This window comes from Melospiza georgiana, chromosome 4 (assembly GCF_028018845.1).
Source record: "Melospiza georgiana isolate bMelGeo1 chromosome 4, bMelGeo1.pri, whole genome shotgun sequence".
Lineage (NCBI taxonomy): Eukaryota > Metazoa > Chordata > Aves > Passeriformes > Passerellidae > Melospiza > Melospiza georgiana.
In genome coordinates, this window is record NC_080433.1 from 73,254,113 (window position 1) to 73,275,951 (window position 21,839).

General features: G+C 37.8%; 1 protein-coding gene across 13 annotated transcripts in view; it reads left to right on the forward strand.

Annotated features, from left to right (window-relative positions):
* The window catches only part of PLEKHA5 (pleckstrin homology domain containing A5), a 157,549-nt gene that overhangs the window by 52,399 nt on the left and 83,311 nt on the right, over positions 1–21,839 (forward strand). Inside the window, exon 1 of one of the 13 annotated variants that reach the window (XM_058023554.1) lies at positions 7,837–7,921. The exons of the other annotated variants lie outside the window; for them this stretch is intronic. The gene's annotated coding sequence lies outside the window, so the exon portion shown is untranslated. Of the gene's footprint in view, positions 1–7,836; positions 7,922–21,839 lie in introns of those variants that run through there. 13 annotated transcript variants of the gene reach the window in all.

Sequence of the window (21,839 nt, forward strand, 5' to 3'; positions counted from 1 at the left end):
TTAACAAAAGAGAAAGCCAGAATACGATGATTTTCCTCTGTGCTGGTTTTATTTGAGCTGTCACTGTGATTAGATTTGCTTTCAGCAGCTTTAGGAGGTTGCTGTCTGATGTGGACGTCTTGGGGAGGGCAGTGCTGAGCTGGTGGCAGCTTGGACAGAAGGAAAGCCTGTGCTATTAGGGGCTAATCCACCCTGCTGCATCCAGTTATTCAGCTGGCAGCAAAATTAAACAGCTACACCCTGGCTGGTGAATTTTGTTGTCCAAGTGTAATAAATAGTACCCCTGTTTCTGCGTCTGTCTGTGGAAACCCCCTGACAAGGACTCGTATCAAGCATCTGATGGAAATTTATAATTACAGACCTGGGTTGTGTAGGGAAGTTCAACTGCAAATTAGCTGTGGATCATTCAGGGTTTAATTATCCTGTTCACTGGTTTCATAATCTTTCAGTGTCTGTTGCTTGAGAATTACTCTGCTCTCCCTCCCACAATCCATGCTGCATCAGTTCCCAGGGAAATAGGGAACAGTGGGTAAAGCTCTGGCCTGCTAGAGGGAGATGTTCATGTTTGGCAAGCTTGTGCAGTCTGAAGTGAAAATCAACTGTGTGCCACAAGTGGGTGGATCAGGCCCTACCTCATTGAAAAGGTGAAGAAGTCAGGGGAATACAAAAAACTGCTAGAAGTTAGCTTTAAATTTGAAAAGAGAAGACCCTAGTTTCTAATAAATTGATGCAGTATCATCATTCCTACTGGGCTTCTCTGTAGCTGAGAAAAGCAGCCAAATGTAGGAGAAATTACCTGCAGCAGTTGGACATGTGCTGTCTTCATGCATTCTTGAACCTTGTATTCTCTGGGGTTTGCTGCCTTTGCCAGAAACAGAGATTGCCAGAGGTGAGGATTTGTTTCAGAGGTGTTTTGGAGAACCTGCTGTCTGTGGTTCACTGCCTTCATATCTTTGTATTTAACTGCACCTGGTGGGTTTCTGTATTCACCCCGACCCCACACCAGCTCTCCACGAGCTGTTTCAAGAGCTAACCAAAGCTCTGTGTTGTTTCATAGCCTCACACAAAACTTGCTGTGAGTTCTCTGAGATGGCCAGTCTGTCAAACGTATCTGTTTGAAGTTGTGTTCCATGCTAGAAATGGCCATCTCAAAGCCCTCTGAATTTTGTGGAATGGTTTAGGTTGTTCAAAGTTCTGTCCAGCCTGCCCTTGAACACTTCCAGGGATGGGATGTCCAAAGCTTCTCTTGGCTAACTTATTCCAGTGTCTCATCACCCTATAGTGAAGAATTCTTTCCAATATGTCATGTAACTCCGCACTCTTCCAGTTGGCAGTCTTGTCTTGTCTTGTGTAAAATGCAGAGGGTTTTTTTCATTTTTACCATGTTACACTGCCACTGTAAAATGTCATTTGCTATTTTACTGCCTGTGTTTCTAATCCTGTGCAACTCCTTCAACTGGGCCTTTCTTCTGAATGGCACCCTTGGTTCTGGGAATAGTGATAAAGTTTAATTTCTGTGTTCCCTCCCTCTTTGAAATCAGGGTGAAGAGTTTGTGAGCTCAAGTCCCTGCAGATTCATTAATTTGCGTCCTTACATTGTTGTGAGCCCATTGCCATCTCTTAAGCTCTGGCACCTTAGCTTCTTTCAGGAGCTTTAACAAGTGACCTTATAGGGTATTTTCAGGAAAACCAGATTTTCTGTGAGCTGAGAGGTATGTTAGATTCTTTCTGGTTTTTTGGGTGTTTTTTTTTTTTTTTTTGGGTTTTACTAATTTGTTTGTTCACTTGTTTGGTTAACGTTTTTTGTTGTTGTTGTTTTACCTGATAGTTCTCTGAGCTATGGCACTCATTTTCAAAAGCTGTTGTGAATGTTTTTATTTATTTTTTAATTTTTCTTTTGGTTGAAAAGTTTTCTGATTGTGAAGTTTGAAAGATGAGCTGTGTTAGGTTTGAGATATGGGCCTGTCTCTCCTTTTTGCTATCTACACATTTGCAAGTGATTCCTCACAGCCTGCCATTTTTTGACCTGTGAGTTTTTGTTGAACTTTTTCATATTCCATTTTCTATTTCAGCACTTGGAGAATTTTTCTTTGTTTCAGTAAACTTCTCTTACTTTGCTACTTAGTGATGCTGAACTGTATTTTGCTTTAATTAATTTTGATTGTTATTCACATTTCCCTTGCAGTACATGACTTTTTCTCAAATACAGAAGAGTTTTTCCTCCACTCTTTCACTACAAGCATTTAATCAACTTGATTTTTGCATATTGAGAGACTTGGGAAGATGAGGCAGAGATCTTGTGCTGGTTCAGATTGGTTCATGGTTGTAATTCTGCTCTGGCTACACAGTCAGCAAGTTGTCAAAATAGCGTGTTCTTCTAAGTAGTTAATTTTAAATTCATTCTATTTGTTTTTATAAACTGATAACTGTACAAAAGGGTATTTTTACTACAGTTTCTGCCATTAATAGAAAGAAGCAGCTTAATGAGCACATATGTAGCTGCAATTCAGAATGAGTTTAAGGATGTTGCAAAGAGCTTTGGCTGACTGGAAAGTTACTTTGAGAGGAGAACTGAGATATTTTCCAGATGGGATTGCAGCAGTTTAACTCTGAATTTATCAGTTAATAAAAGGGGTTTGTGCTTTGTGACAGTTATTGAATAAGGATTTGAAAATTTGTGTAGGTATTGCAACACAGAAAAGCTGCTGAGCTTCAATGTTTCTTACACAGAAACTTGTATTTGATGGGTTGAAACTTTGATATTTATTTTTTTAATGAAACTTGATTTCAGTTGTTGTTTCACTTCTGTGTTGCATCAAAAACTGGAAAATATTTAATGCTCCTTTGGTTGATGTCATTGCCCTAAAAGATTTTCTTTGACTTGTACAAGTCTTGCAGTAGCAAAGTTTTGTAGAAAAACTAATTCCGTTGGGCGTTAAGAAGAAGGATTCAGATTGGATTCCTGAGGTCAGCAGTCTTGCAGCAAAAGTAAATTTATTCATACATGGAATAATTCACTAGATTTCTTTAATTCCTTTTTAGCAGTTCTGGGAATCAACATAAAATAAAAAGGAATGTCACTAACAGGTTGTATTTTATAAACAGTAACAATTTTACCTTAGCAAGTGCAGTTCCTTGTCAGGGACTGTTGTTCTCTTGCCCACATTGAATGTGTTCCTTCATCTAATGACTGTGTTTAGTCATTTTAGATTATTTTTAAAAGACAAGCAAATGTATTAAGAGAATGGTGGGTGAAGGGGAGCTGTCTCTACTCTGAGGATGGGCAGAGGTTTGGCTGGGTAGTTGGAGCTTGTCTTTGGGTAGGCACAGCTGGAGCTTGGATTTATTGAGAGGTGCTCAGTTCATACCTGGTCTTAGTCTCACACACCCTATAATATAAATATATATATATTTAAACTTGGGAACCAGCACTAACAGTGTGGGCAGCAGTGGCAGTTTTATATGTTTTATATGTTCTGGCACATTGTCTGGTACAATTTTCCAGATGAATCATTATGGTCATTTATTAAAGACCAACAGGCAGCCTGCTTTTATAAGCTGTGAACAGCAGATATAAACCTCATTTTTCCATTTTACTTCTTCAAGAGTATGAGCACAGTGTGTTGTATCTTGAGCACAGACCTATATTTAGACATGAAATGACAACAGAAATGGGAATGCTCAATTCAATTGACAATTCAGTCTAATTGTGGGCATTTGAAGAGTGAAAGACTGTAAAAAATCAGACTTATCAGGACATTGCAATAATTTAAGGAATAAAATCCAAGGCACTTAGCAGCTGGTGTACTAAATGTATATGTACTTTGTGGGTCCTTTGGTTCTGTTTGCCCCATGAGAGTCAATGTCTGTTTCATTTTTCCCAGTATTGATGACATTAGGATGTGGGTTAACAGGGAAAATACGAGAAAAGAAAGTTAAAGAAGGCGAAAATGGCATGGAACAGAAAGAAAAGCTGTAAACCATGACTGTTTTCAAGTGAGGTGCAAAAATAATTAGAAAATAACAAAAAAGGGGGGAATATACATTACACAACAGAAACACTGAAAAAATATAGTGCAGTGAAACTATGAATAGAAACAAGAAATGTAAATTATGTTATAGAAATAAGAAAAAAACTACTCATCCTTTGAACTTTGCAGATGTAGTTTTCCCCCTGTGGTTGTCTAGACACAGATATATCATTTTTTTCCTTTTATTTGAAAAATGTTCTTTCCACTTGAATAGGTCAGCTGATAGATAAGATATAATAACGTAATGGCAAACAGATTTTAAATTGCTACACACTTCTGCAGAATGTAGCTTTATATAGGAATGGAAGAATTCTTAACATGTCTGTGATGTAGTGTTTGAGAGAGACATCTTGAGGTATTACTGCTAGTAACCACATTCAGGAAAGCTGCTTGTGACATCATGCCAAGGCTGAGAGGAGAGCTGAAAGAGCTCATGTGTGTAAGAGACATCCTTGTGGAATTCTTGTTAGGATGCCAGAAAGTCTCGTGAAGCTCAGCTGCATATAATTTACTGAAGAATTTATCATGTTTAGTTAAAAAACGCCAAGTTCAGAAGTCAAGGCTCTTGATAAAATCCATTTAAAGCCCGGTTATAACCCTAAAAGTGCATCATATTTCATTGTGAAAGAGTGGTGAGTTTGATACTGACACTGAAAATTAATTTAAATAAACTGTTGATCAAACATCTTATTAAAATTAGCTGCTCTGCTGTCAGAGCAGGTGATCAGAGCTGTTTGTGTGTGAGCTCTTGTGAAGAAGCTGTTGGTGAGAAAGATGTTTAAAGTATTTAGCACCTGAGTTCTTGTTAAGTACATTAAAATATATAAATGCATTAAAATACATAGATAGCACCATCACTTCAGTCATTAGACATTTTCTAACTTAACTTCTAACTGTCTGCAGAGTTTACTGAAATTGATTATGTTCCTGTAGCAGTCTCTGATGCTCGCTGTCTTTATAACACAGTGGTCTGGCATGATTTTAGTGTTTTGTGTGGTTTGGATGTCAGTGCAGAAACTCTAGAAAAATGTTTCAGCTTCCAGGGCTGTTTGATTTTAATCCCAGCTTTGTCATGTTCAGAAGAATTATTTTTTTAGAAGTCCTTTGTACAGGCTACATTTCCCTACTTATGTATTAATTCAATTTTTCTTTCTTTCAAGACATGTTTATTAGATGGCAAATTGGCAAATTTACTCACTTTAATACTTCCTTATCAAGATCTTGAAACTCAAATTTATGTCATTGTAAATGAACCCTTTCAAGGTCAACAAGAGAGTGCTTTGCAACTGTTCTGCATTAGTTGTGTAATCAAATTATTTTGGCTTTATGTGCTACTCATAACCCCCTTGCATTTCATTACTGTGGCTACAATTTGTAGGCCATTAAAACAATAAAATACAGATTCATCAACAGAAAAACCAAAACCGTCCTAAAATTTCTTTATGCTTCTGTAAAGGTAGGCACTTGTCCAAAAAGTGTACAGAGGGTTTTGGTGTGGTTTTTTTTCCCATGAAAATTTGTCTTTTGAGGGAGAATATACCCACAGATATCTAACTTCAAAGAAGACCTTTTGAACTTCTAAACTGTTGTTTACCTCAAAGAAAATTGGTGTAATTTGTGTTCAGCTTAATGGGATTTTGGGCAGAGAAGGGGAATGAACGTGGAACAAGAACAGTGTTTATTTCAATTTTAGTGGGTTTTCTTTTTCCCCTTCCTCATATGTGTAGAAACTGAAAACTACTGATTAGGTAGCTGTGGATTTGTTCAAGTAATCTTTCTTCAATAGCATTTATTTATTGATTTCGTTTCCTGAACTAAGCTAGAGCAAGCCTGGATGAAAATGTTTCTCATTCAGAAGGCAGCTCTTATGTCCATGGCACCTTGAATTTTAAAAATAAAATTTAGAAATAAAAATAAATATTTTTTTAAAATAAAATTTTAATTTACCAGTCTGAGTCTACAGGGATGTTCAGAGAACAATAACAAAGCAAATGATGAAAAAAAAAATTAGATGACCAAAGAATAAAAGCTTAGGTAAAAATGTGGAATGTAATTTAGTACTTGTTTCTTAAAAGTTCCCACTAGCTGGCAAATAACTACTGAAATTCTTATCAAGAAGATGGCTTTTCATCATCTAATGGTAGATTGCAGAATTCATCTGAATTTTGCAATGTGGACATGTACTGTAGCAAGGATTCTTTTTGTGTGTTTTGGTGTAAGAAAATTGACTACCAAGGTATTACATGATAAATGAGTATAAATAAACTACTTTTTATAGTGTCTCTGGAATATGGGCTGGGATGTTTGGGTGTGTTTATGAAATCAGGTTCAGCTGTGCCACAGCTCTGTTGTGCACCTTGACTTCTGGGTTTGTGGCTGGAAGGAATTGCTGAAGTGGAAATACTTCCTCTTATTTTGTGTGAATTCAAAGGAAAGGGGCAAGGATTCATGTTCAAATAATTACCTTAATAAAGAGGATTTTTATAGCATTGGAGTGCATGTCTTAGACTTCAAAACTCTGTGTGTGAAGTTGCAGATTCTCATAATAGATCTAAGCATTTTTGGACAGATAGGAAAATCCAATTTTTAAGTTACTTGTAGACATCAGTGAAGCTTTAAAATATTGTCCTGCTTCTCTGCCAACCACTGTATTCACCAATATCCACCATCTTGGAAGTGGAGGATTTGATGGTAGAGTTTATTCCAAATGTTTTTCTTATGCTCAGGTGTGGTACAGACCGGGGGAGGGCTGTGCTGCTCTTTTATACAGCATAATTTAAAATCCAGCATTTATAAAATAGCCTGCCTGGCTCTGCTTTCAGCTTAAATGATGAGCAGGAAAGCATTTTAAAAAACCAGAAGTGCCTGGGGCACAGCTTTTTTCTTCTCACAAGAGGAGGAAAACTTTGTGTATTCATTTGAAAAAATGAATATACAATAAATATGGAAAGAGGGCTATGAGATAGAGGAAACCAAAACACGGAAGGCTTCTGTTCCACTTGTCTGTGGGTGTATTAAAAGATGTTCATCTCCTGAGGGGAAAAGGTTTGAATATCTGCTTCACAGGATTTTTGCATGTGAATAACCTGACTTGGATATCTAAATAAATTGTTTCATTAAGAAGCTAAGTGGTTTCTTTATGTACAAAGAGACTTTAAGTGGAGGTAAATGGCTCTGGAACATAAATCATTTGGTAGACTGTTCTCAAGCAGTCACTTGTTAGCCAGTTCTCAAGCCTTTTGTCTTGCCTCCCTCGCCCTAAAAAAAATATTAAATTAATAAATAATTTAAAAACCTGTCCAGAAATCAGCAGGTAGGCCAATTCCTAAATCAATATGGACACTATTCAGCAAATCTGTTGTCTTTGTCTGATTTATCAGTTGTGTGCTGAGTGTTCAGACCATATCCCATCCTGAAAAAGGTTTCCAATCTATTGCAGTGGCATCATGTAATTACAGTGGAGCTCATGATGATAGTGTTTAAGCCTCAGGATGCCCTTCAGGGAAGTAGTGCAAATAATTATCGGAGCATCAGCCCAGATTTAAAACAAAAAAAAAAGAGAGGGGGCCAAAAAAAAAAAAAAATCGATGCTGCTTGGCGGCTGAGTTTTGCGTATTCCAATTAACCATTTTAGATTTGACTTAAAGTTCTGAAGTTGTTTGGAAGTAGGCCATGCCCTGCTGAGATGAAGCGTCAGGCCGTGCTAAATGAGGCTCTGAGCATGCTCTCTCGGGGCCCCGCCGTTTGAGGTTTTCAGAGTGTGTCTGGGCTGTCACTCGAGGGGGGTGGCAGAGAGCGCAGCGTGCCCTTTTGTCATCCTTCCATCAGTGCTCGTATGATTCCTCTTGGAACCGGCGAGTGGAGATGTGAGACGAGCCTTGCTGCTTTTGGTGAGTTGATATTCATCTCTTTGCCTTTCTGATGCCTTTAGATATCTCAGATAAAACTCAGCTTCGCACTTGGCTCTCTGCTCTGATAATGGGATCTGTTTGAAATGGCTCTGCCGTGCTTCGCTTCAGTGAAATAATATGTGTATTAATTTCTTTACTGCAGAAGAATTGCTTTTTTAACAGGAATGCTGGGCTGGGCAGAAAAATGGGCATAATTTTTTTTTTCCCTCTGACTTCAAATTAGCTAACTATTCTAAATATAGCAACAGTTCTTCAACCATCACTTCTCAGTCATTTTTCATAATGTTCTTTTTAAACCAATTTTGCTTTAAAACCTGGATTATTTTGTGCATCTCATATTTTCGAGGGGGCTTGATTAGTCTTGCAAAAGAGGATTATTTAAGACAATGCTCAAAGATATTTACAGTACTTGATTCCAAGAGAAATTCAACAGGGTAAGTTAGGTGTTGTCATGTTAGTTTGGCTGCTGTGCATGTATTTCCTTCTTTAACCAACTAAGGAATAGGAAAAGGTATCTCCTAGTTCTTTGCTACAGCTGAGATTTGGCACCTTGGTAAGGTATAGTAGCAATTTCTGAACAAATTTATAGTCTTTGTAGTAGTTAAGGTGAATGCTTGATACGGTTTAGAATTTAATTAACTTCTAATTAACTGCGGGGAAGGCAGGATTTATGATTCAAAGTATTATCAGGGCTTACTTTTGCACTTGATTTAAAATCTTGTTTTCCTCCAAGAACATCTGCAAATTGTAGCTTTTAAATTCTTTAATGCAAGGCATTTAACCTCCAGCAAAAAAAAATCAGTTGGCAGTATATTTTTAAAACCTCTAAACTGAGATTGTAAAAAGCAGGGAGTGAATTGATGAACTGACACCACCCACTTCTATTCCCCCAAAAAAAAAGTTGTTTCCTGATTTCACTTACCTGTGGGTGAATACAGATGATTTAATATTATGGATGAAATTTGTGTGTTTTAAGGTTTTGGTGTGACACAGGAATGAGACTGGAGCTCTTAGTACTAATACATTCACAAATATTTTTGTGTTGGGAGGGGAGCTTGTTTTTACAAGTGGATAGCCTTTATCCTGTTGTGATTGTGGATATATACTTCAGTCTTTTGGATAAAAGATTTGAGTTACAATGGGAAAAGCTGCTTGTCAGTGAATTTGCTGAGTCTGACAAAGAGGCTCCTGCCAAGCACAACCCCTGTTATGATTCCAGCTGACCTGATTTATAGGAGCAGAATCAATAAGCCCTTAAGCTTCATCCTCACTCTGACACTCCTGGCTGGAAGTGGGAGGGTGATCTGTGAATCTTGAGTACTTGAACATGAGTTTGCTTGACCCCCTAATGTGGGGTTTCTGGGCAAAATGATCTAAATGGGTGCAGGAGTTCAGGTTTTTGTTCAAGCCTGAGGATAATGCATTTAATTGAGGCCTCGTGGTGGCAAAGGGCTGTCCTAACCCATCAGCAAAGCTGTGCCTGGATTGCTGCTCTGACAAATGATGAGAGGGAGGCAGCCAGGGGAACTGCAGACCTGTGCTGAGCAAAATCCATCGCTGCTGCTGCTGGAGCCCTGGGTGCTGAGGATTTCAGACTTTCTATGCTGACCCCCAAGAGAGCGCTGCATTTGACCTGAGGCCGTGGAGAAACCTTCCAGAATTAATTGACAGCACTGAAATTACAAGTGTGTACTTTGATTAGAAGTGTACAATATCACAAAGTAAAAATCTTAAGAGTTTGGTGTTTTAGAATATAGTAATATATATAAAACAAGATAAAAGTTTTAAAGCAGAAGCTAGTCCTCCTTCTTCACCTTCTTCTTCATAAGTTTGAATGGTATTTTATAATTAAACAAAAATGTCTGCATTGCCTACTTCAAGTGATTAGTTATTAAGTTAAAAACAAAAATAATTTAAGTGCCATATCTTAATTAGGTAGTTTAGACTTAAAAGACCTTCTAAAAAAGGGTAGTTAGCCATTTTGTAACTTGCAAGTAAAATACTACAAAACTCACTGCTTGTGAGACTATAACATGGATTTAAAACATAAACATTTAAGTCTAAGCACAAAATATCATCTCAAAAACTTTCAATCCCAACCTCAACAAAAAAAAAAAAAAAAACAAAAAAAAAGACAAACAAAAAAAAAAAAAAAAAAAACCAAAAAAAAAAAAACCAAAAAAAACAAAAACAAAACAAAAGAAACCCCAACATTCACTTCTCTGCAGAGCTTCTCTTGTCTATCTTGTCTATAACCATTTTATTGAACATTCAAATCCACTTGGGGTCATGGGCAACTTGTGGGAAGAGAAAAATCTGCCTTGTGTTTATATCTTAATGGTGGTTGTGCATAAAGAGGTTGAGAACTCAGAAAACTTGACAGCAATATATTGGCTTTTGTTTTGCTGCAGTTTTACTCTGTGCTAGTTTTGTTGGTTTATTTGTATTTCTAGATGTGTGTGCATAAATAAATACATATATATAAATATATATAGATATACACAGAGAACTTGCAGAAAGGGAGATGAATGTGTGAGGTCTGCTGGCTGAACAAGATTATTCAAAGTGCATTTAAATTGCACAGAATTGAGGACTGAAATTGAATAAAATGATGCTTTTCCATGCTAAGCAATGTTGTTATTCAGTCATTTTAGACATGTCAGCCATCATTTGGATTTTCTTGTGTTTTATTGTGGATCAATATATTGTAATTGGCAATAAAATAAGGTGAAAGATTGAAGTTCCTGGGATTGTGCCATGTAGGTGTTCTGATTTTTAGAAACTGGCGGTCTCTGGAAGGAGCTTGAGGAACTCCCTCATGTGACTGAAAATGTAAGGCATGTAATTCAACCTGTTGAGTTATTTTTTGAAGAGGATCAAAAAATAATTTTTTTTTAACACATGAATAAAAAGCCACTTGACTTCTGTGGTACTTTTTCACCAGGAGAGCAGTGAGAATGTGGTGGCTTTACTGCTTTTGAGAGAGCATCACTGCTGAAATAATGTTTAAATAAACTTTTTGCTTGAATGTCCATAAATATAATTGTTTGCACAGGGGAAAAAATGAGTTAAGGATGTGGTGTGATGGGGAAACTTTGTATCACTTTAGCTGCCTGCCAACTGTGTTTTGAATTATTAAAATCTTTTGGACAGTGAAGGCTCAGCCTTTTTCCATTCACACTGTGCTCTAAATAAGAGATTTTACTACTGCTGACAATTGCACATACTCAGTTGGTGTGCCAGATGGAGAGGATGGAGAGCCTGTGACAATTTTAGGCTGAAGGTTGTGTCTAAAAACCTTGTCAGCATTCTGCATCAGAGCTTGACCTATTTTAGACAGTTTGCTACAATCTGATACTGCCATTTATTAGTTTTTGTAGGTTTTTTTCATGAAGTGGAGGAAGGAGTGGAGCTATGTTTCACAAGCACAAGCTAAATTTACTTTTCCAAGTGAAAAAAAAATGTGCACCAGTTCTCATTTAAAATAATTGGCTCTAATGTCAGCCATGCATAATTAAGTCTGAGATTTTATGGAAAAGTAAAGAAGGCATTATTAGTTCTTTTTATATGTGTCTGGTATAAGTTGAGAAATGGGTATGTTAAAGTGAAAAATGAAAATATTTGGGATTGTGTTATTCTGTAAAAAATTTGGCTTTTTTTTGTACCAAGAGAGTGGAAATAAGGAGCTGGTTAAGTCTTTGCTGAATGAGCTAAAAATTGTCTACTTTTTCAGTACACTGAGGTTTAAAATGGGTATTAAATACAGTCCTGTGAATTTTGGCAGATTTTTGCCATGAATACACTAGATCATTGCGATTCAATGGTGAATAGGTATTTTTTGGGATTTTCTGTCAATGAAACTATAGTATATATTTGTATAGAGGAGTTGTTTAGAACTTTATTTTACTTACTCTTGGTCATCTTTTAGGAAATTTAATTTCTTTTTGTAGATCAGAATTTCTGTCCCCCTCCTCTCCAAGAACACAGGGAAAAGGGGAAAAACAAAAAGGAAAAAAAAAAAAACCCCAAACCAGGAATGCTTCTCAAAATGATACATAAGCTTGAATTTTGCCAGTGTGTTTTGAGTACAACATCACTTTCCTTATGTTTATGCATATTTCCATGTTTTACAATGTTTTCAAGATATTCAGTCTTATGCACATTTCAGTGTTGTGGTGAGGAGACAGTTTAGTATTTAAACATGTCAATGGCTGTAAGAAAACTGGAATTGCTTTGTGCTTTCCTTAAGCTAATCTGAATTTAATGGAGGCATGTACCATACAGTGACTTTGTTTGTTTCCAAGCCAGACAAAACTTGATGCTCTTTGAAAGTATGACCCATTGAGGGAAAAAGAAAAGAAATGTTAATTATGATATACTTGAGGCCACTTAAAGGGACTTGGGCGCAGTTCATATCTTGCCCAAAAAATCAAATCAATTCATATCTTGTGTCAAATATCAAAAGGTTTCCATGTTTTATATTTCCCTATTTATATGGAAATTATTAACTTAATTAGAATTTTAGTATTTTCAATCTTTAAGTTTATTCCCAAATTTGGCTGTCTTTATATTTCAGATGGTCCCTTTGCCTCTTTTACCATGATATATATATAAAATAATGTGTACAGGGATTTTTTCCAGGCAATTCTATAGGTATCATAACACAACAATATTGGTAGAAAATCTGTCATTTACATGAACATTAGCATATGGGCAACTGAATAAAAACCTTTTAATCAGTGAAAATACTGTGTTTGCTGACAACATTGAGTAACATCTTTAGTAGAAGGACCTGAAATATTTTCGTGAAACAGGATTTGTTATGTGGAGTCTTGAGGTCCCTTTAAGTGTGACCCATGATTAAGATAAAAACAAAAACAGCAAAATGTATTTGTTGCATTATTTTAAATGGACAGTTCTTTTTGACAGGATGGGTTCAGCAGATATGATATAAAACATTTGGGGTTTTGGAGGGGGAAAAGGTACTGCAAAACAAGAAATACAAAAAGGTTTTCAGAGCTGTTTCAAAATACAGGATATGAAAACAAGTCTTAACTGTTTTGCTCAATAGAAATTTGTCTGATAGGAGACATTGTATCTTGCCTGGGAAATCTATGTTAGACTTTTTATTTCTTATTTTTTACTGTTCCGAGAAATGGGATGATTTTTTTTTTTTCTTCCTGGAGAAAATAGCCCAAGCCATCAAGGTTGTCATAGCAGAGAACGAAAGGCATGACTTAAACACCACCACTTTTGGTAATACCATCTGCTTCAGCCCACTCTGCCCAGTGCATTTGTTCTCTCTGTGAGCAAAGACAAGACAGATATCCTTAGTAGCCCTCAAACTGAGGGCTGTCAAAATAAGTTCTTTAATGCTGCCTCTGAAAGTGTCTCCAAGTACAGTATGGTTCTGGCTGTGGTGTGCTTCCTGCAGGAGCAGCTGAATTCAATTTCCAGCTGCCTAAATGATCAGAAATAGGTTGGGAATGTTCCCCACAACCTTCCAGTGCAGCATTAGTATCTCACTGTTGCATTTATCTGTTTTAATGGTGGGGAGTATTTTATATCATGACAGTAGAAATTGAGAATGGAAACTGAGATTTACTTAGCATTAAGCTGTTGTATTTAGCTGTTTAGTTATATTTATCTGTTTTAATGGTGGAGAGTATCTTATATAATGATAGTACAAATTGGGAGGGGAAACTGAGGTTTACTTAACCAGGATCACAGAGGAAGCCTGGTGAAGCCAAAGGGCACATCCCTGGTGCAATTAGCTTGATGATGACTGTCAGTCAAATGCCTCAAATGCATGTCAGTGCAAAGCTGCACCTGGCCCCATCGGGAGAAAAGCCAAATAGCCCCAGAGAAACTTCTTGCTCATGAAGCTGGATTGGTTTCAATATCTTAGCTACCAGATTTGCATTATTCCATTTAGAAATTCTGTTGTGGTATCTTACCATGGTATTGCCCTGTAAAAGGAAGTTTAAGGTCCTAAGTTCATCAGCTCAAGGCCCTGAGCACCAAGATGTTCTTGTCTCATTGTGTCCTGTAATAATTCACACTCACAGGACACATTCAGATTGATAATTTCATCCATTGGATGCACGTTTTTATTTCATTACCTTGTCTGTATTGAAGCCAAGTAAGAACAGTTTCAGTTTTGTTAAGACAGGACTATTAAATGTATTAATCAGAGTAGGACTTCAACAGAATTAGATTTATTTAATTTCTTCATTTTATGTTACAGTGACATGTTTAGTAGCGTGGTAATGTGTCATTTTCTGATAACTGTGTTGAAGTGATACTGAGAGTCTGTGACTGCATTCCCCTTCTCCATTTTCATCCAAAAATTTATGAAAGCTTCTGCTGCACCTATGTAAAGCTGGAACAAAGTCAGAGAACTATGTGGAAAAGTAATAGCACAGCCAAGAGAAAAGAAGCTCAGAAATGTCTGGGTCGTGTGAGTGCATGAGTGTGTCCACACCTGTACAGAAGTTCAGCCACTGCTTTACACTAACCATAACCATGTTGTAGTTCCTCTAACACTTGTAGACTTTCTGATCCAGAAAGCTCTTCAGCTTCCCAGGCACAATTCTTTTGTCTCTTGTTACCTCCATAGTTTTATATGAAAGATTAAATGAAAATGGCTCAGCTATTTCCTTGAAAAATACTAGAAGAAAAATGCTTTCAGTAGTTTTTAAATGTTTCCAGCTGGTTCCCTGATATCCCTGTGGCAGTGTTCAAATTTACAATTTGAACACTGATCCAGTGGACCCTTTTTCATTGAAAAGCATTTCAGTATCTGCAAGTAGTCTACATTTTCTTTACTTTTAACTTGGGGACCTCATGCACACACCAGTAGCATTCTTACTGATCAAAATGTAGACACTGACTGGTGAATACACTTCTATTTCTCTGCAGCTTTCTCATATGGAATCAGGCTAGAAGAAACCTTTTTAATTGAAGAATTACAGTAATAAGGTATAATAATCATTAAGACCCTGTTGCTCTTTATCTAGAAAAGAAATTAGTTGAAGACAGTAGATTTGTTAATTCAGTTGACATCACAGTCCTTGCTCTAGAGGCAAGAAATTGTAATTTACAGGTTTAATGTTATTTATCAATAACTTTGGCATGTCATCCATGTTAGAAACAACTACCCCAATGTATAGAGTAGAAAAGCTTATAACCTCTGACCAGATGTTTTTTCAGAGCATATCAAGTCCTTTATGGCACTGCAGATGGTTATCAGTAATTCTGTTTCTGTCCAAACATTGAATTCATGTTTTCTGACAGGCAGTATCCAATAGATGTGGATCATCAGAATTCATTCTGCAAAGAGCTGAACTGTTTGTAATGTGAGTCTTGTTATAATTATTGGGGGAAATGTGTCTTCTCAAGCTCAAGTAGTGAATATTTGATATCCTGATTATTTTTGAGATATCAAAATGACTAATGCAACCTGGCTGGAATGTACTTATAGAAACCATGCCAGTGAAGCTAAGCAACTGCTGTGCACTGGCATGAACATTTGCAAAATCATTAAAAGACAGTGGAGAAAAATCCTTAGAAAGCTGCTTGTCACATTGTCATCTTAATCCTTGGGAAAGTGTGCAAAATACATTTGAAAGACAAGCATGGAAATGAAATTCAGAAAGCTGTTAGGTCTTAAATCTCATGAACTCAGTGGTTTTAAAGCACATAATTCTGTGGACCATTTCAGCCAATCCTAATTATTTAGCACCTTCCTTTTTAGGGAGAGAGAAAAAGGAAGAATATTATTGAGTGAAGTGAAATGAACAAGTCTTGTTCCCCTTTACTGGAGTGTAAAACTCCAGGGTAAAAAGAAAACAGCAGAAGGCTGATAAGAGTAGGCAAGTGATGTCTGCGTGGCTGCAGCTTCCTGTGACTTTTTTTAAACAGAAGATTGCTACTACTGCTTGTATCAAAAATATTTTAAATTTTTTTTCATATATCACAACCCAAGAAAATTGCCGTCAGCTTTAGGATTACAGATTAATTGAAAATGTTTCCATTAGCAACTACTTTATAAATTCCAAAAAGTTTTTTTTTGCACAAATCAAGATAAATGTAGTTTATTTTCTGTAGAACAAAAGTCCTTAGCATACTGGAAATTTTGGGTCTGAAGAACCTCTGAGAGCAGTGCTGTGTGAGCGTGTGATGCTGCTTCGGTGGCCTCCTTGTGGATTATATTTGGGATTTTGCCACTGGAGGGAGCAGAAGACTGTCTCAGACTTCAGGGTGTGGAAAAAGTGTCTTCCATCTCAGAAAATTCAGGCCTTAATGATGAGTTGTGGGAGACTGTGGGTCCTTCATGTCTGGTACATGCTTGAAAATCTGTTTTCCAGTGAATAAAATCTCTAGATAATCAAGTTTTGTGATTGTTCTTTGCTGAAGAGTTGCATCCTGGGTTAAACATGAAGTGCATTTTAGAAAAGCAAGGGAAGGAAGGAGCTAAGGGGGCTTAGAAAAAAGGGGAGGGAGAGGAGCTTACACAGGCAGGTAGTGACAGGGTAAGCGCAATTTTTAATTTGCAAGTTTTTAATTTGCAGTTTTTAATTTGAGTGCAGGATTTCATTTTAAAAAGGCAGGTTTGGTTGGGTGTTAGGAAGAAATTCTTGCCAGTGAGGCTGGTGAGGCACTGGCACAGGTTCCCCTGAGAGGCTGGCTGTAAATGCTTCATGCCTGAAAGTTGACAGGTTGGACAGGGCTTGGAGCACCCTGGGATCATGGAAGGTGTTCCTGCCCATGGCAGGGGGTGGAACCAGAGGATCTTTCAAGCCCCTTCCAACCCAAACCTTTCTGTGATTGAGTGAAGAGTAGGTTCTGACTGGTGGTGGCATCAGCAATGAGCTAAAATTCCTTGAAACATTGTTGTTTCAGCTGTGGCCTAATGGCAGCTCCTGCAGCATGAGAGTGCAGTTTGCTTTAATAAGAGATGCTGTAGAAATGTATATATGTTTGTAAAATTAATGCATTCTTTACCCAGACGTTTGCTTTAATCTTGGTCTTTCAGCAGTAAATCTAAAAATGCTGTTCTCTTCCTCTGAAAGCATTGGGAAGGAGGAAACATTCACTTTGCTTCTTTTCATTTCCAATGCATAGAATCAAAGGCTGCATATAAACTATAAACATGTTATTCTAGTATGACTGCAACTCTAAATACTGCCTGGTTATTCCCAAGCTCATTTAAGGCTCTCTGTCAGTGTCTTTGTGTGTCATGTAATTGGGAAAAAAGAGCCCTGTGGGCTGTTGAGGGCTTGCCTTGCCTGCTGAGATTGCTGGACTGGTAATGTTCGTGCCGCATGCAGTTTCCATTACCTGTCTTTAAATTCTTTGATGTTTGGGACAGAACAAGACATTCCAGTTGCAAGCCAAGGTTGGGCTTTCCCTTTGGGATAACTTGTTCTGTCTGTACTGTCAACAGCAAGCAGTCAGAATTCCTGCTTTCAAATTCATTATTGTTTTTGCTCATGCTGTATAGAGCTTAAACTAAGCAGAGCAAGCTTAAGGAAATGTTTGGGTGACACCTCAGTGCTCTCAGTAGAGAGATTTACAGCAGGGCTGTGGATGCAGAGGAAATATCAGGTGGCAGCTCCCAGCAGATCCTGGAGCATTCCAGCAACCTGGACCAGTGATGTGTTTCCTATGGGGTCATTTGCTGTTCCACCTCTTCTTTTTTTTGTTTTGACAGATATAAGCTGCCTTAAGGCCCTTACCTCTCCTAGGTTGCTTTTTGTGGTGTTTTTTTTTTTTTTTTTTGTTTTTTGTTTTTTTTTTTTTTTAATATGACATTCACGTTAAAATTATTTTTTGACTGATGCTTGGAACAGCTATGGATTCTTATTCTAGGAGCATAAACAGCTGAGGGTGCTGAGTGAGCTGACAGATGTCACCACGAGAGTGATTTTTATCAACATGGATAACCCTGATGACTGCAAATAGACAAACATTGCTGTGTTTAAAAAAAAATGGCAAGAGAGGGAATTCAGGGAAATAAACACTGGTCAGCTTCACCTCTTTCCCTGAGAATATTAATGTGCAACTCATTTAAACTGTTGCTAGGCATGTGAAAGACTGGAAGGTAATTGGAAACAGCCAGCATGGATGTATCAAGGAAAAATCTTGCCTGACCAACCTGTCTGCCTCCTACAGTGACTGCCTCTGCAACGGAGGGGGAAAGCAGTGGAAACCACATAAATTCAGCAAGGGTTTTGATGTACCTTCACGTGGTACCTTTGTGTCTGAGCGTGGGGTGTGGATGGGATGAATGGTGAGGAACGGACTGCACCATACGCAGTCAATAATTTAAAGTTTCAATTCAGTGGCTGTTTGCAGAGAATCTTCACTGGAGTTGCTGCTGGGATGGAACTGTTTTGTCACTGATCAGCAAGTCAGTTCCTCACACCGGAGTGAGGCTCATGCAGAAATGTCAGATGAACAAGAATCTCAGTGGTCATCAAGTTCAACCTCATGCTCAGAGGTAAATCCAGTGCCAGATCAGATTGCAAAGGCCCTTGTCCAGTTGAGTCTCAAAAGTCTTCAAGAAAGACTTGGAGTCATTCTCTGCTCCAGAGGCTGAAGGAGATTAATGTGTTTGGCCTGAAGAAATGACAAAAGCAGGGACTTAACTGCATCCTTCATTAACTACATGGGCTTTGTAAATGAGACAGACTCTCTTCAGAACTGTGAAAAGAGCAATGGTCATAAACTGCAGTAAAGTACATTCTAACAGATTAAAAATAAAAATAGTAGTAAAAAACCCAAGCCTCTTGAGCAGAGAATGATTCCATGTCTTTCTTGAAGATTTTTGAAACTCAACTGGACAAGGGCCTTTGCAGTCTGATCTGGCATTGGAGTTACTTCTGAGCATGAGGTTGAATTTGATGACCACCAAGAGTCTTGTTCATGTGACATTTCTTCATGAGCCTCATTCCTGTGTGACATGTTTTTAACCTAAGGTTTTTGTATATTATAGCATTTACACTGACTGTACATAAGGCAGCCTCTTGAACTAATCAGAAGTATGTTCCCTAAATCAAATGTCTAAAGGCCTTAGTAAAATAACTTAGTAAAGGTGTTAGTAACTTAGACATGAACGTAAACCCCTAAATTCTGTGAAAAATATAGGCAGTATCGCCATGTGGTTGTCTATACCTATGTGCCCAGAGTAATTTTATTTTCCCCTGCTCCTTGGGCTCAGTTATGTTGGTTTGGCTGAAAAAAACAAAATTTTTCTTACTGAAAATAGCAAATTACGTTAAGTGGCACTTAAGTCTCTTGTTCAGAAGTGACAAAGTGTGTCCTGTTGTACTACTCTGATTTAGACTATTAGAATTAGTCTTAGCTCTCTTATATTTTTAGGAAGTTAAGCTCTGTTGAAAATTATGGTGCTTCAGCACTGACTACAATCTCAGCTTGAAGGCCTTCAGAAATAGCTAATTTTTAAATGAAATTCAAAACTGGACAAAACCAGAAAGTCGGTGTAATTAAATATGAAGATTTTCTCTTTCAAAATCAGCGCTTACATTCTGGCAAGCTTCTGTCTCTCAGAACTGGTAGATCTTTGTCTTCCACCGTCATGTGCTAATGCTTCATCAAGTCTTAACACTGAACTCAGGGCTGGAGGCTATTAATGAAATTTAGGTTCTTCTGGAAATAGCACAGCTCTTATAAAGAGAGGCTTTAATGCCACAGAACTAACAGGAGATTAATTACTTCTATAAAATTTATCATATGCTATCAAAAAGAGGAAGAGAAGATTGCTAACTTCAAGTTGTGAATTAAATGTGCCAAGCAAGAAAAGGAGGCACAATATCTAATATTGACCACTTAACACATGCCTGTGTAATACCACAATTTTAGTGCACCCATGGTGATTTGTATTTATTTAAGTCTGAAAAAAATTAATTTTAAAAATTATCAGATTAACAGAACTTGAATTTATGAATCCATCCAGTCACATTTTGAAATACAGTGCATGGCTTGGCATTACCATAGAGTGATGGTAAAACTCTTACATTTTCCAACTAATTCTGCATTGTTAATACTTGGCTCAAGTCTCACGTTCCATACTTTTTCGGAAAACAGCATTTTACAGGTTTTGCACTCCAGATTTTTGCTATTCTAAGTGTGACAGGTGAAATTGTTTCAAAATAGGTCACTTGCCTTCGGGGTTTAGCACTTGTGGGTTTTGGAGCCAGCCTTTTTCTGACACAGAAGGGTTTGATGATCTCACCCCTTAGCTCTGAGCAGGCATCTGGCAGGAGTGTCCTGGACGCTGCTGAGCACTTGGCTGCTCCTCTTTAACCAGTTCCTTCCATGGCAGCTGTACCCTGCATTTATTTCTAGTTCATTCTGCCCCCAGCTTCTGCTTTTGATGCTGCTCACACTGAAAATCGAGGTTTCAATCCCCATTTAAAGCCTTTTCTGACTGCCTGCCACTTTTGGGGTGTTTTCCCATTGCTATCAGAGGAATGTTTTCTGCTGTTCTAACTGGAGTTGCCATTTCTTTGCTTTGAAGGCTTCTGTGTTCCCTCTACTTTGTTACTTTATGCATTCCTTAGAATTTCTCATCTTGCACGTGTGGGATCATTTTTAAAAAAGCAGCAATTTATCTTGTGAATTTGCATTTTTTTTTTTTATTCTGCAAGACTTCTCTTTATGGCTCACATATTTTCAGTAATAAATGTGCAAAAATCCAGGCCTTCTCTGTGCAGAAAGGCTGGCACTGCCCTCCGTGCAGTTGACTGAGGGTGGTGCTTGCCCACACAGTGCCCTGGTGGTTGCTAACCAGCTCTAATTTAGGATGGTGTTGGCTCAGGACTGTTGGAAATCTGTGGGCTGTCATATTTAAAGATGTGTGTGACACTAATTTGAAGATAATCTTTGATGTTCAGGGTTTTAATATGAAATCTCTGTGCTCTAGTCTAAAATTTGGGATTTTGTAGAAGACCCCAGACATCCCTTCAGCTGCAACTCTGATTTTTACTATTGCAGAAGTGAATTTTATGCACCAAATTATTTATTCATGTTCTTCATCTCCTTCTTGCTTTATGTTTTTAAAGTAGAGTATTAGTCCCTGGTTTTTCTGACCAGTACAGAAATTTCCTGCAGTGCCTGTTGTGATAATTTCTTTCCTTCTGTGGTGTTCTTCACAGCATTTATAGCTTCACATGCTGCATTAGTAGTTTGGATACATCTATTTCAGTATCAAACCTTCCTGGGTTTAGTGCACAAGCATTATGGGTTTTGCTCATTATTAATTTTTTTTCTTTCCATCCAAAAAAATGTTTCCCAATGGAGCTGGCCAAAATCCTGAGGCTTGAGCTTCCTTTGTGGGGCACACCTTGAGGCAGAAAGAAGTCAAAAAAGGGAGAAAGGTGACCTGGCTGAGGACCACTCTGCCAGCCCAAGAACTTCTCAGCGAATTAGCTGGAGCTTTGTAGACAGATGCCCAGTGCTGTGGTGCCAGTCTTTGCTCTTCCCCTTCATCTCATGGAGTGTTTTCTGACTACTGCTGCCAGAAAGAAAACCCTTGTCAGGTCAGAGATAATTAGAAGAGTATATTTAGATAACATCTGGAGCTTCTTTTGTGTTTTGGGTTTTTTTTCTCACTTTTTTCTGACTGTAATGGTTTGTCTGAGCTCAAGATATGCTGTTAAAATCTGTACCATTATCTCCTGTTGAAACTCAGTCCTGTAGTTAAACGTTTTGTTTTCCATCATCTGGAGGATGAGATTTTATTGGTAGGAGAGAGTCAATAGTTTGGAGCTGCAGTAACATTTCAGGAATAAGTGACATCACTCTGGGATCAGCTTTCCCAGAGTCTGGCAATCCTGACAGCTGAGTTGCTTTTCCTCTGGGTCGGGGCTGT